Source organism: Typopeltis vanoorti, chromosome 8 (genome assembly GCF_054136105.1).
Source record: "Typopeltis vanoorti isolate ZY-2024b chromosome 8, IOZ_Tvanoo_1.0, whole genome shotgun sequence".
Taxonomy (NCBI): Eukaryota; Metazoa; Arthropoda; class Arachnida; order Uropygi; family Thelyphonidae; genus Typopeltis; species Typopeltis vanoorti.
Window position 1 is genome coordinate 3083875 of NC_143556.1, and position 13174 is coordinate 3097048.

Consider the following 13174-nt stretch of genomic DNA (forward strand, 5'->3'; position numbering starts at 1 on the left):
GTGCCGCCATCTCGTGATCCCTAATCCTAACACAATATATTTAATGTCTGAAATAATGTGGGTTCTATGGTCGATTTTCTTGAGTTTACGGAACGAAAAACCCGAGTTTCCAGGAGAAAAAAACCCGCTTGCTCGTACCAGAGATCGACTAACTCGGGAACCGGTCAGAAAAAGTCTTAAAAAATTTCTTCTAGTAGCCGACTAGATTCGAAACCAAGAAGTTTTTCTTCGTGCGGTCAAGCGCCGTGGTGTACAAACGTCACATCCACTGAGCCACACAGGCTCATTACACACACACACACACACACACACACACACACACACACACACACACACACACACAATTAAAGACATTATTATCGCATTATTATTACTACATTTATTACAGAAATTCAGTATACAAATTATTTGAGCACATTCGTTTCTGATGTATATAATGCGAGACCCTTCGACACTTTTGCGCATGTCAGAAGAAGGAGAATACATTCCGATAATAGAGTAATCAATCCGTCTTTTGGGATAAGTTGTTTATTATTACACGTCAGAAAATGAACTTTTCTTTTATGAACATTGTAGTTTTTAAAGTGGTAACTATTTTGCTTGTATAACATTTAGAAAAGTTTATGTATAGAGCACGTGATTTCGCGTTGGTGACCAATTCGTACATTCTTTATTTCTTCCTACCCTTCAGTATGAACAGACAATTCTTGGCAATCTGCCAGCCCGGGTTCTATGAAACATACAATATATATATTAACTTGACAAAATATGCATTGGAAGATAGAAAACAAAAATACTATTTACAGATTATATGAATATATATTACAGAGAAGAAAAAAAGGATTTTCTTTTCGGATATACAATACAAAGGACGCGAAAGATACATTAGTGGGAGAGAGGATTTGTCTTTTCAGTAAAAGAGTTAGTATTACAGTTCAGTATCACTCTTAGTTATCTTTCTGTTGAAGTGTATTGCCGTCGACAATCCAGAACAGGTACCAGCTGAATTCCACTCTTCTATGAATTTTGCGACAGTTCTTGTTTCTTTGTAATAATTAAGTTATAGTGAAAGTGTAGTTTCCGACATAGGCTACACATGAGGGTTTGTGCCGATTCGGTGTTGGTTATTTCTTACGTGTTTAAGGTAGAAGCTGTTGATGACGGCCTTTGCGCAGATGAAGATGAAATTGCATATTCTGTGTCTGTTCTCTTCTGTATGGACTAAATTTAGTAGTCTTCTTGGCTATGTGTGTGTGTAGTTACAGGTGCTAGATGCAGAATTCAGGCATAGGTGATCATCGCTTTGTTTGCAGGACAGATTAGATATGTGTGTTCCAAGGTACCTAAAATTTCGCAGAATAGACACAGATCCGATTCCATAAGTTTAAATTTGTAGAGCTTATTAGGAGTTGGCAAGATGTTATTCCATAGCCTCCACTGTATGTCGGAACCTGATTTGGCACACTTCAAATCTGGAAGATCCCACTGAAAATTGGGTGGCATGTGCAGCTTTGTAAATGAGAGGGTTAAGGATGAACATACGAAGGGCGAAGTTGGAGGCACTGACATGAGGAAGTGATATATTTTCTTGTAGTTGGAAAGAAGAATTGGAAGTGATGCTTCAGATGATACGAGATGAAAGGTGGGCTCCCCGCAGTATCTAGAGGGAATACGGATTCCCTGAGGTATAGCGATATCTGGAAAGGCTTTTATGATAGCAACTTGCATCTGTTGATATTAGTTTTCAATTTTTGGGTTTTTCAGTTGTAGGCATGTGAATGTTTTCTACTTTAGAGTCTAAGTCAGGAGGTTCCCAATGATTCTTATTCCTGACAAGTTCCATGTAGGGCTGGCCAGTTGTGAGAATTGTTATGTTTCTGTTCGAAAACATAAGTCATCTGCATATGTTTTCATACGCAGATGAGGTAGTTGGAGGAGATGGTGCAGAACTGGCCATTCGGAGGATGGTTGAAAGTATAAGTCCTCTGGTGGATGATTTCATGATGTAATTGAAGGTCGTTACATAAGTATGATTGGAATGAAGTGCCCTTAGGAGAAAGATTATCCTGAAGGATCTGATCTTGTTTTCAAGGGAAATTAGGCCTTGACCTCCCTTATTGAGTGGCTTGCAGAGGTCAGAGTATGTTGTCCAGTTAGTGTTGTTCCAGAGGAAACGTTTGAGTGCGTTTTGAATGTGATGAAGAAGGTCTTCAGGGGGTGTCAGTACTTTGAGGGTATGCTATAGCACACTCGCAGCCATCTGGTTGATTATTAGGACTCTTCTTCTAAGTGAAGACATTGAACGAATGCTGTTACATTTCCCTAGAACCTGTTTAAATCGGTTGTGCAGTTCGGTGTATTATATATTTTGGTGTTACCAAGGTGCACACCTGAGTATGTTTGTCCTTCATTTGACCATTCTATCGAGAATCAGTTTTCTAGCCTTCTATCTGCCTGACCGCAAGCCAGTGGTTTTCGCAGAGTTTAATTTTGCCCCTGAGGCTTGTGCATATAATCTGTGTGCTTCATCGGTTACTATAATTTCCTTGTCATTACGGATTATTACGGTGACATCATCGGCATATGCTGATTGGCTTATTTTTAGAAGTGGTTCTATTATGCTGGTTCGTTTGGAGATCATGGTGTCATGTGTTCTTTTTAAGAAAGGTTTTCTTTGGTCAGTGTGTATAATTGTCCACAGAGAGAGAGAGAGAGAGAGAGAGAGAGAGAGAGAGAGAGAGAGAGAGAGAGAGAGAGAGAGAGAGGTCATCCTTGCTTGATCCCTCGAGAATATGGCAAAGTGCGGGTGAGCCTGTTGTTGATTTTTAAACAAGAGTTCATCTCTGTATAGCAACTGGACTGTTTCAATAATAAGAGGGCCATCGCCGAATGCCTTTAGGACTTCATAAAGGTACTCGTGCTCTGCTCTGTCGAAAGCCTTCTCCTGAGCAAGACTGACGAGTGCTAGATAGATAGATTGATAAAAACAGTAATCAGTAATTTACACTGGCAGTGAAATAAAATTGCATTTCACAGTATTTATACAATAATAATAATTAGAATTTCTTTATAATATACATATACATTAGTTACATACATTTTTTTATAAATATGGCAGTAAAGCATGTATTTATTTATTTTTAATGCATTTAAATGCTGTAGTTGTAATAAAAATTGATTTTCTTTTCTTTGTGTTAATCCCGGGTTCAGATGGAATGTCTCAGCTTTTTTTCTCTCCGTGTAATTTCTCAGCTGAACATGAAGAAAAAAGTTTGGAAATGGCTATTAAATAGTAATACTTAATATCCAAATAATCATACCTATAATACCATTGGTGTTATAATAACAAAAATACCAACAATACTCTAATAATACCAATACCCCCCCCCCCCCCCACACACACACAAAGCAATTCTAAACAACTCAGAAATTTCAGAGGAATCACACTACTTCCTGTCACACTAAAAACCCCTCACAGCATATGCTTCTTAGCTGAATCGAACCCCACGTAACACGTCATCTGCTCAACAAGAGATCTTAAATTTCATAGATTTCTCAAAAGCCTTCGATTCCGTCAATAGACAAAGGATGTTCTAATTCTCGTTAATTATTTTCAAGTATGTATTACATATAATACATACTTGAAAATAATTAAAGCGATTGGCGGAAAACCATGCCAAATTATCATGCAAGAAGAACGACTAATGGAGAGAGAGAGAGAGACTTGAGAGCTTTCCTGCTTCAACTGGAGGTCTTCAGGCAAAGCACATATCAGCAAGCTCTGCTTTGCAGATGATGCAAAGATAGGCAGGGTAATCAGGAATGCTGCTGAATGAAAGTACTTGCAGAATGATTTGAGCAGGCTAGAATTGTGTGCATGGGAAAATAGGTGTCAGTTCAATGTCAGTAAATGTAAATTCATTCACTTCGGCATGATTAGATATCCAGTGTCGTATTATATTGGTGGGATTAGGCTAGAAGAAACTGATGACGCTACAGAATTTTGGGAATTAATAGATAGGAAGTTGAAATTCAGGGGTCAACTCAAAAGATAATTGCAATGCAGAAACGAACGTTCACATGTAAATATAAGGATGTTATTTTGCTTCTTTACAAGGCCTTGATATGACCTCACGTGGACGATTGTGCGCAGGTCTGGTCTCCTAGTTTCCGTTGTGAGTCTGATATATATTGGAGAGAGTACAAAGGAGAGTGTTAAAAATGAGATCAAGATTGCGGAATACTGAGTAAAGACAGATTGAGAATTTGTAGGCTGCAGACACTAGCAAACAGGAGAGGGGGGGGGGTTGATGTGATTGAGACTTACAAACTTTTGAAAGGGTCATACAGGATTTCAATTAATGAAATGTTTCAATTTATGGAGGGTGGGGAAAGAACGAGAGTGCGTGATCGGAATGGGTTGCGACTGGATGTTGTGAGTGCAAGCAGTGTGAATGAATTCAAGAATAAGTATGATAGCTGGTGAGTGTAGTATGTGGCCTCCCTCGATGAGTTTGTGACTCGCTGGAGGCTCTCTCTTCTTTTTTATTTATTTATTTATATTTTTTTTTTTATTACATTACATACATTTGTTACAGTTCTTACAATTATTACATACAGTTCATTACATATGATACAACATTACGTACATTTGTTTACATATAATACTGTACATACATTGGTTTTCATGTGATACGTACTTAAAATGAATGTGGTTACATATGATACATACTTTTTTTTTTTTGGATCAGAGCTACGAAATCTATGATTGAGAAATTCACGCGCGCGCGCACACACACACACACACACACACACACACACACACACACACACACACACACACACACACACACACACACACACACACACACACACACACACACACACACACACACACGCACGCACGCACACACACGCACACACACGCACGCACGCACGCACGCACGCGCGCGATAACTTGGAATGTATTGATGCGTTTCAGAACTGGAAGCCTGAACGAATATATTGTTTCATTAAGTTTGTATGGTATTTTGGGTGCGTGTTTCTTATTCATAGTATGTCCTTAGAGCTCTTTTCGGGCTATTGTAGTTTGTAAGGTTTCTGTATTCAAAAGATAATTTGTTTATCATGTCTGGGATGGAGAAGTTCGCGTGGCCTTTCAGTAGTGATTATTGTATTTATATGTGATATAATTAGTTGTCTGAGGTCTTGTTATGCGATATGTATTTCTGACTGTCCTGTAGTTGGCATCGAAATAATGTTTTAGCAAAGCTGCTGCACAGTGACATAAATGGGACCATTCTTCCTGTAGGCATGTAATGAGGTCAGGGCTGTGGTAGAGTGGAGGTTTCTTGACCTCACCTGACGCTCCAGTTCATCCCACAGATGTTCATTAGGGTTGAGATCAGGACTCTGTGGATGACAGCCAGGTTTAGCGACGTTCATATCCATAAACCATGCAGATACAGCAGCAGCCGTATAGCATGGTGTATTATGTTGATGAAAGAAACAATGGTAAGTTCCGTAGAAACGCCACAAAGTAGGAAACATTGCATTGTCCACATGTTCAGATACCTCTCGGAGTTCAATGTTCATGGCACCACAAACGGAGGCCCGAGGCCAATCAAGGAAGAACAAGACCATGCCATCACACTGCCATCTCTGAATTTCATAGTTGGGATTACACACTCTGGTAACAGCCATTAACCGGACATCCGCCACACACACACACACACACACACACACACACACACACACACACACACACACACACACCTGTTCATCTGCCCGGGTGAGGGCGTAGCGTGATTTGTCGCTCCATAACACAGATTTCCATAACACGGCCTATAGTGCACACTCTTTGCATCACTAAAGACGACTATGTATGTTTGCTCGGATAATGTGGGGCTTGCATGTTGCGGTCCTCACATGGAAACTCATGTTGCGAGCCTCGGTTCTGAATGTTTTTGTGCAGATTCGTGTTCCAGTCGATGCCCGGATTCAACGTGTCAGCCGACGAACGGCGGTTTTTACTTATTATCCTTCATAGCACTCTACGTAGAGTCATGTTCCGTGAGTGTGGTGGTTGTCCACTGCGGGTAGCACTTGCAGATGACTCCCAGCTCCTCCATCTCAGTATGGTGTCAGTGATTGTTAACCTGGGATGGCCCAATTTTTCAACCATTTGCCGAACATATAGGCCTGCAACATAGCGTTCTATCACAACTTCTCTTTCAAATTCTGTCAGTTCCCTTCTCGCAGCCATTTCACCCGGACACAATTGCACTGACTTGGGAGCAATCATATTATTCCTCTAATTTATACTGATTGCAAACACGTAACCCGTTACATGGCAGGATGTACTTTGTTCATGGGGGGGGGGGGGGGGTTCGGTTGACTTCTTTCCATGCAGGGTATTTCCCTATTCGTACTTGAATAAACTAATATAATGATATTAATCCAGGCTGATAATGTGAATTTATCAGCATGCATCCTCGAAGCTTGTGTTAAACTTATATGAAGTGATATCAGTTTATTATTTATTATTCTGTTACTGCTACGTTAGAAAGAGATTAGAACTTAACAGATCAGATGGAAAAATGGTAATAATAATAAAAGTTGATCGTAGCAAAGTTTTCAACATTCCTTTCCACTAGTTCAGTGCAGCTACAGAAACGAAACAACAATCGTATTGTAGAAATTGAACTGCCCAGAGGATGATTTCGTTATTAGAAGCTTTGATTGGAGTAAAATCAATTTAAATGGAAAAGTTCAGACTGAATTTCACTTTACTGAAGTGCCAAGTCGATAAAAGAATGCAACAGAATAAGTTAAAGAGATGTTTTATCAAAAGGGCATCAAAAAATATAAATTTAAGTTGTATTATTAGAGATACGTTTTCCGTCTATACTTTTGTAAAAATCCACTTTACGTTAAAAACCTGAAACACTACATTACATTAACAAGGAATTACTTCAACATCACCTATCGAAACAACAAGAGACACATATCGTATAACACGACCCACAACAACTCTCGACATCCCTACGCCCTTTACAAATTCATACGGTTCTTCTGTGAGATCACATCAGATACTAACGCAACTCAACAACCTACCAAGAAATTTAAAACACATAAATAACTACAGAATATTAAAGCACGAACTCTGGAAAATATACCAACAAAGTTAATACACCATTAACACTAATATACACATCACAAATCACCAGCATCCAATGCCAACATCCCAAATAAACAGTAACAACTACATAAATAGTGAAGGTTAAATCCCACTCTCTTCATAAAAGCTAACCCCCAGCTTCGAAATAGGTGGGATTAATTCGCCTCACTCAGCCACACGCAATCCTTATAACCAAAGAAGCAGATTATCTAATAAGACAGTTAGTAAAGTATGCAACAATAAAGAAGATACTGATTATTATGTGATAATATCATACTCTTATGTAACATCCCATGGGGCTTGCGACTTGCAGGCACGGGCATGGCTAACCCGGGGTCCCAGAGCTAAGTATGATCTATTTCAAGCTTTTGGTCATACTTTTCTCTAACTCTTCCACTTCCTGCTTCTACCCTCATACTAACATTCTTCCTAATGAGGATTCTTTATTAAAACTTTCTGTCTGTCTCTTTTCTTGCTTAGAATGGAGGACCTCCTCCTCCCAGGAGGAGGTCCTCCATTCTCCCTGAAGCTATTAGAGTACTCGAGGGCGAGGGGTGTTTCCTCCTCTTTCAACTAACCACTAATAGTTATAGCAGTAGGCAGCAGCGCTACTTGTATTAACCTCCTGTAGCATACATGTTACAATACTGCGATGTGGAAGGCAAAGGGAAACCACCACATTACATTCCCAAGTAAAAGCAGCAATGGAAGTTTAAAATGAAGTCAAGATCCGCGATGGAGCCTTCACTGAAGGAGTCATGCGCGGCAGGAGAAGTAACCAAGTTTCTCAGGTCGACAGCCAACGAAATCCTGGTACTTATTCAAAAATGAAGACAAGAAATAAGCTGAATATTGGAACATGGAATGCAAGAACACTGCTAGAACCAGGTAAAATAGAAAATGTGAAAAAAGAAATGGAAAAACTTGAAATAGACATTCTGGGCATTAGTGAAGGGCGATTCTGGGCGAAGACGAGATGGAAGGGACAGGGTGATTTCTGGAGTGGAGAATTTCAGATAAATTCAGGACAAAAGAAGGGCGAGTGAGATGTTGCAATAATGCTTCATAAAAAAGTTGGAAAGTTAATCACTACAATAATTAACCATAGTGACAGAATCATGGCGATAAGCATTGAAAATGAACCAGTAAACCTCAATATTATAATGGTCTACATGCCAGCATCACAACATAGCGATGAAGAAATAGAAGAAATTTATGAACAAATAGAAGAAACCTGGAGCAGCTTTAAAGACAGAGACAATACAATAATAATGGGAGATTGGAATGCTATGGTGGGAGAAGAGAGCAATGATAATGTTTCAGGAAGATTTGGTCTTGGACGTAGGAATGAAAGTGGAAAGCAATTAATAGAATTTTGTACATAAAAACAGATAGTTATATGATTCATAGTAGAGGTTCGGTGTAGTGGTTGAGACAGTGTAGGTGTACTCCCGCGATGAGTCTTCGGACTCCTTGAAGGTATCAGGAATAATAATAACAATAATAATAGCAAATACACTATTTCATGTTCCAAAAAGGAGAAGATACACCTGGAAAGCGCCTGGGGATTCAAATAGATATCAAATAGATTATTATATATTGGTCAAGAAAAGATACAGAAACCAAATGAAAATTGCAAAAGCTATCCAGGTGCCGACATTAGTAGTGACCATTACCTTGTCTTAATGAAAACAGAACTGAAACATGGGAAACAAATCCAAAGATACAAACCAATAAGATGGAACCTTGAAAAATTAAAGAGTAAAGAAGTAAAGAGAGGATACCAAGAGGCAACTGATCATAACATTCCAGAAAACATAAATAGTCAGAATAATATTGAAAACTAATGGAATATGATTAAAGAGTTAATTACAAATTCATCAAATCAATTATTGAAAAATGCAGAAAAAGAAAAAAGAAAACATTAGATAACAGATGAAATACTTGGCCTTATGGACGAAAGAAGAAAATATAAAAATGCTGTTAAAGAAGATGTAGCCAAATACAAATATCTTAAAAATCAAATTACAAGAAAATGTAGACAATCCAAAAAAGAATACCTGGAAGAACAGTGTAATAACATAGATGATTTATTTAAAAAAGAAAACATAGAGAAAGCCTATAAAGAAATTAACAAACTGACTTTCAAATTTAATAAGAACAGCAAAAATAATGCCATTAAAGAGGAAAATGGAAAATTACTAATAGAATCTGAGGATATATTAATGGAATGGAAGAATTATCTTCAAAATGTCTATAATGGCGACGAACTTGATGTTGATATCAGCATAGAAAATCAAAATGAAGATAATCTAGGACCCCCAATAATGCGAGAAGAATTTGATAAAGCACCGTCCGAAATGAGTAAGGGAAAAAGTCCAGGTGTAGACAATATTCCTATAGAACTGTTACAAAATCTAGGTGATGAGACAAAAACCTTACTCTATCAATTAATAGCCCAAATCTGTAATAGAGGAGAAATATCGAAGGAGGTTATGTAATCAACCATAATACCAATACCAAAAAAGAATAATGCAAACAAATGCAGCCAATTTAGAACAATAGCTTTAATCCCACATGTTAGCAAAATTCTGCTAAAAATTATTCAAAATAGAATTTATTCAAAAATAGATTGTCTATTGGATGAAGACCAATTTGGATTCAGAAAGAATAAAGGAACAAGAGCGGCAATACTCTGTTTAAGAACAATAATAGAGAGAAGATTAGACCTTAGTCAAAATACTTACATTTGCTTCCTTGATTTAGAGAAAGCGTTTGATAAAGTAAACCAGCAAATAATATCGGCATAGATTTGAGGGATAGGAAAATAATTTATCAAATTTTATAAAAATCAAAATGGACGGATTAAAATCAATGATAAGGAGAAAATAATAAATATAAGGAGTGGAGTAAGACAAGGATGTATTCTTTCACCACTTTTATTTCATTTATATATTGAAAAGGCCATTCAGGAAACTAAAGACAAAATAAATAGTGGCATAAAGATAAATGGTGAGCAAGTCATGTGTATGAGATTTGCTGATGACATAGCCCTTGTAGCAGAAAACAGAAAGAACGTTAAAAACTAAAAACAGTGCTAGAATTACTAAATAATAACCTTGAACAATATAAAATGAAAATTAACACAGATAAGACTAAAATCATTGTTGCAGGCAAAATCCCTATCAATATAGAGCATATAGACATCAGCGGGAAACAAATAAAACAAGTGAAAAGCTTTAAATATTTAGGAAGCCTAATAACAGAAGATGGCAGAACAAGAGAAGACATGAGATCAAGAATAAACAATGCAAAAGCCCAATTCTCTAAGATGAAAAGCATTTTAACAGGAAACCTCAACCTACAATTGAAAAAAAAAATTAGTAAAGACATTGATATGGAGCATTGCACTGTATGGATGTGAAACCTGGATTCCAGGCAGAGAAGATGTAAGAAGATTGGAGGCTTTCGAAATGTGGTGCTGGCGCCGCATGAACAAAATAAAATGGACAGAAAAAAAATCAAACGAACAAGTCCTGAGAGAGATAAACGAAACAAGAACTCTAATAAAATCGATCAAAATTAGAAGGGGGTAGGTGGTTTGGACATATACTTCGACATGATGGACTTGTGAAAAGAATAACCGAAGGCAACATAGAGGGGAAACGAAGAAGAGGCAGACCAAGGAAAAGCTTTTTTGACCAAGTCAAAGACAGCACGGGTTTGAGGAGTTACCAGGGGGTTAAGAAGAAAGCCAATGACAGAGCGGAATGGAGGAAATTGCTGCTGAGCTACCAGTCCCAAGCCTGATGCAACTGATGATGATGATGATGATGATGTAACATGAAAAAATAATGTAATAAATTATTCTTATAATTAAAAAATGATATAAACAAAAAAATTATTATACAAAAAATTCTGAATAATCGTCATTGTTAACATTAGAAGAACATGTGTTGTTAATACATAATATAGAGGCAAAAAAATACTATTAAAAATTTTAGTTGAAATCAATGTAGAAAATGCAGCACTTAGTGCTGAACTCTGTAATATTATAAGGTGCAATGTCACTCAAGAAGTTTATTGTATGTGTAAATATGTTAGCAATCAATAAATTACTATTATTATTTAAAAAATTGTCTGAGACATTATCATACTATTATTATTATTATTATTATTATCAATAATTCAAAAATTCTGTGTAATCTTCATTGTTAATATTAGAAGAACACGTGTTGTAAATATAGATGCAAAAAAAGTATTATCAAAATTTTAGTTGAAATGTAATGTAGAAAATGAATCACATATGCAGAATTTAGTGCTGAATTTTGTAAAAATTACAAGTGGAATGTCACTAAAGATGATTATTGTGGTTGTTTAAATATTTCAGAAATCAATAAAAAAATGTATTTTTAAATTTAATAATTTAAATTGACAATATTGACAATAATAATAATAATAATAATAATAAAAAAAAATAAAAATTATTATTATTATTATTATTATTATTATTATTATTATTATTGTCAATTTGTGTCGATCAAAGACGGCAAGATATTCTTGAGAAAGTCACAAACTTCAAAGTCTATACAAAAAAAAGCTCGGAAGACATAGATAGGCTGCCAGAGTGAAACAGAAGATTCCAATTTAATTCAAAAAGAAGACCTCAGCAGAACAAAAATGGATGTGAACCACCAGATAGAGGTAATTACACCAGAATACATCAGCAATTGCACTTTCGACTCGCGTGATGCATGGAAACAACACAGAGTACAAACGAGAGGACTCTCAATGTTGCATATTAACATCAGAAGCATCCGAAAACATTGGTTATTGTTACAGGCTTATCTGAGGAATTACACCGGTATTATTGATATATTGGTCCTAACAGAAGTATCCATAACTAATGACGAAGGGACTCCTTTCCAAATTCCAGGCTTCCAACAACATAGATCATGCCGCCAAACAAAAAGAGGGGGTGGAATATTAATATTTATCGAAGATAAACTAATAGCAAAAGAAACTGCCTATCAGTTTGAGGACGCTGAAATCCTTTCCATAGAAATCACTAATACCACCAATAGACAGCATCCCATAATACTTAATGCTATTTACAGACCACCAAACTTAAACATGATAAAATTCTTGCACGAATTAAATTGCTGGCTTTAACGCCAAGAAATATGCTCAACCGAATTCTTAATGATAATCGGCGACATAAACATAAATATTACAAACGAAAAACAGAACAACAATGTACAATACCTAGACATGCTATCCATGTATAACCTAATATACCAACAATAACATCATGTACTAGAGAAGAAATATTCGGAAATGCTATCACTGCTTCCTGCCTAGATCATATAAACGTCCGAGCAACACCAAACAGTTACACTGCATCAGTCATAAAGTGCAAAGTAGCAGATTTACTTCACGGCTCTAAAGAAATAGTCAACCACGAAATAAGTAAAACCAACTGGAAACACGTGGCATCAGATTCAGCAGATATCTTATACAACGACATTAAACTTACACTGAAGAAAATATATAAGAAAGCTGCAAGGAAAGTCAGAATTCGTTCAAGAACAACCCAAAATCCCTGGATAACAAAACTTAATCCTAGCAATACACAGAAAGGACGCTCTATGGAAAGAATTAAAGCGATATCCAAATAACACAGCTTTGAAAACTGAATATAAGATAACAACTAATTGCCTTACAACACAAATAAGAAATGCAAAAAGAAGCCACTACAGAGAGAAATTAAGCTCTGCACAAAATAACATGAAATAAACCTGGCATCTGATCAATGAGATGCTAGATTTTGTTCTCAACACCACCGCCTCCGAAACAATAAAACACAGCTTCATGAAAGACGCAAAACCTATCCAACAACTAGCAAATGACTTTAACCAATACTTTGCAGACTCCAACCAAGAACTGCATAGAAATATTCCCCCAATCACAAAACGTGACCCTCCACTTGGACCA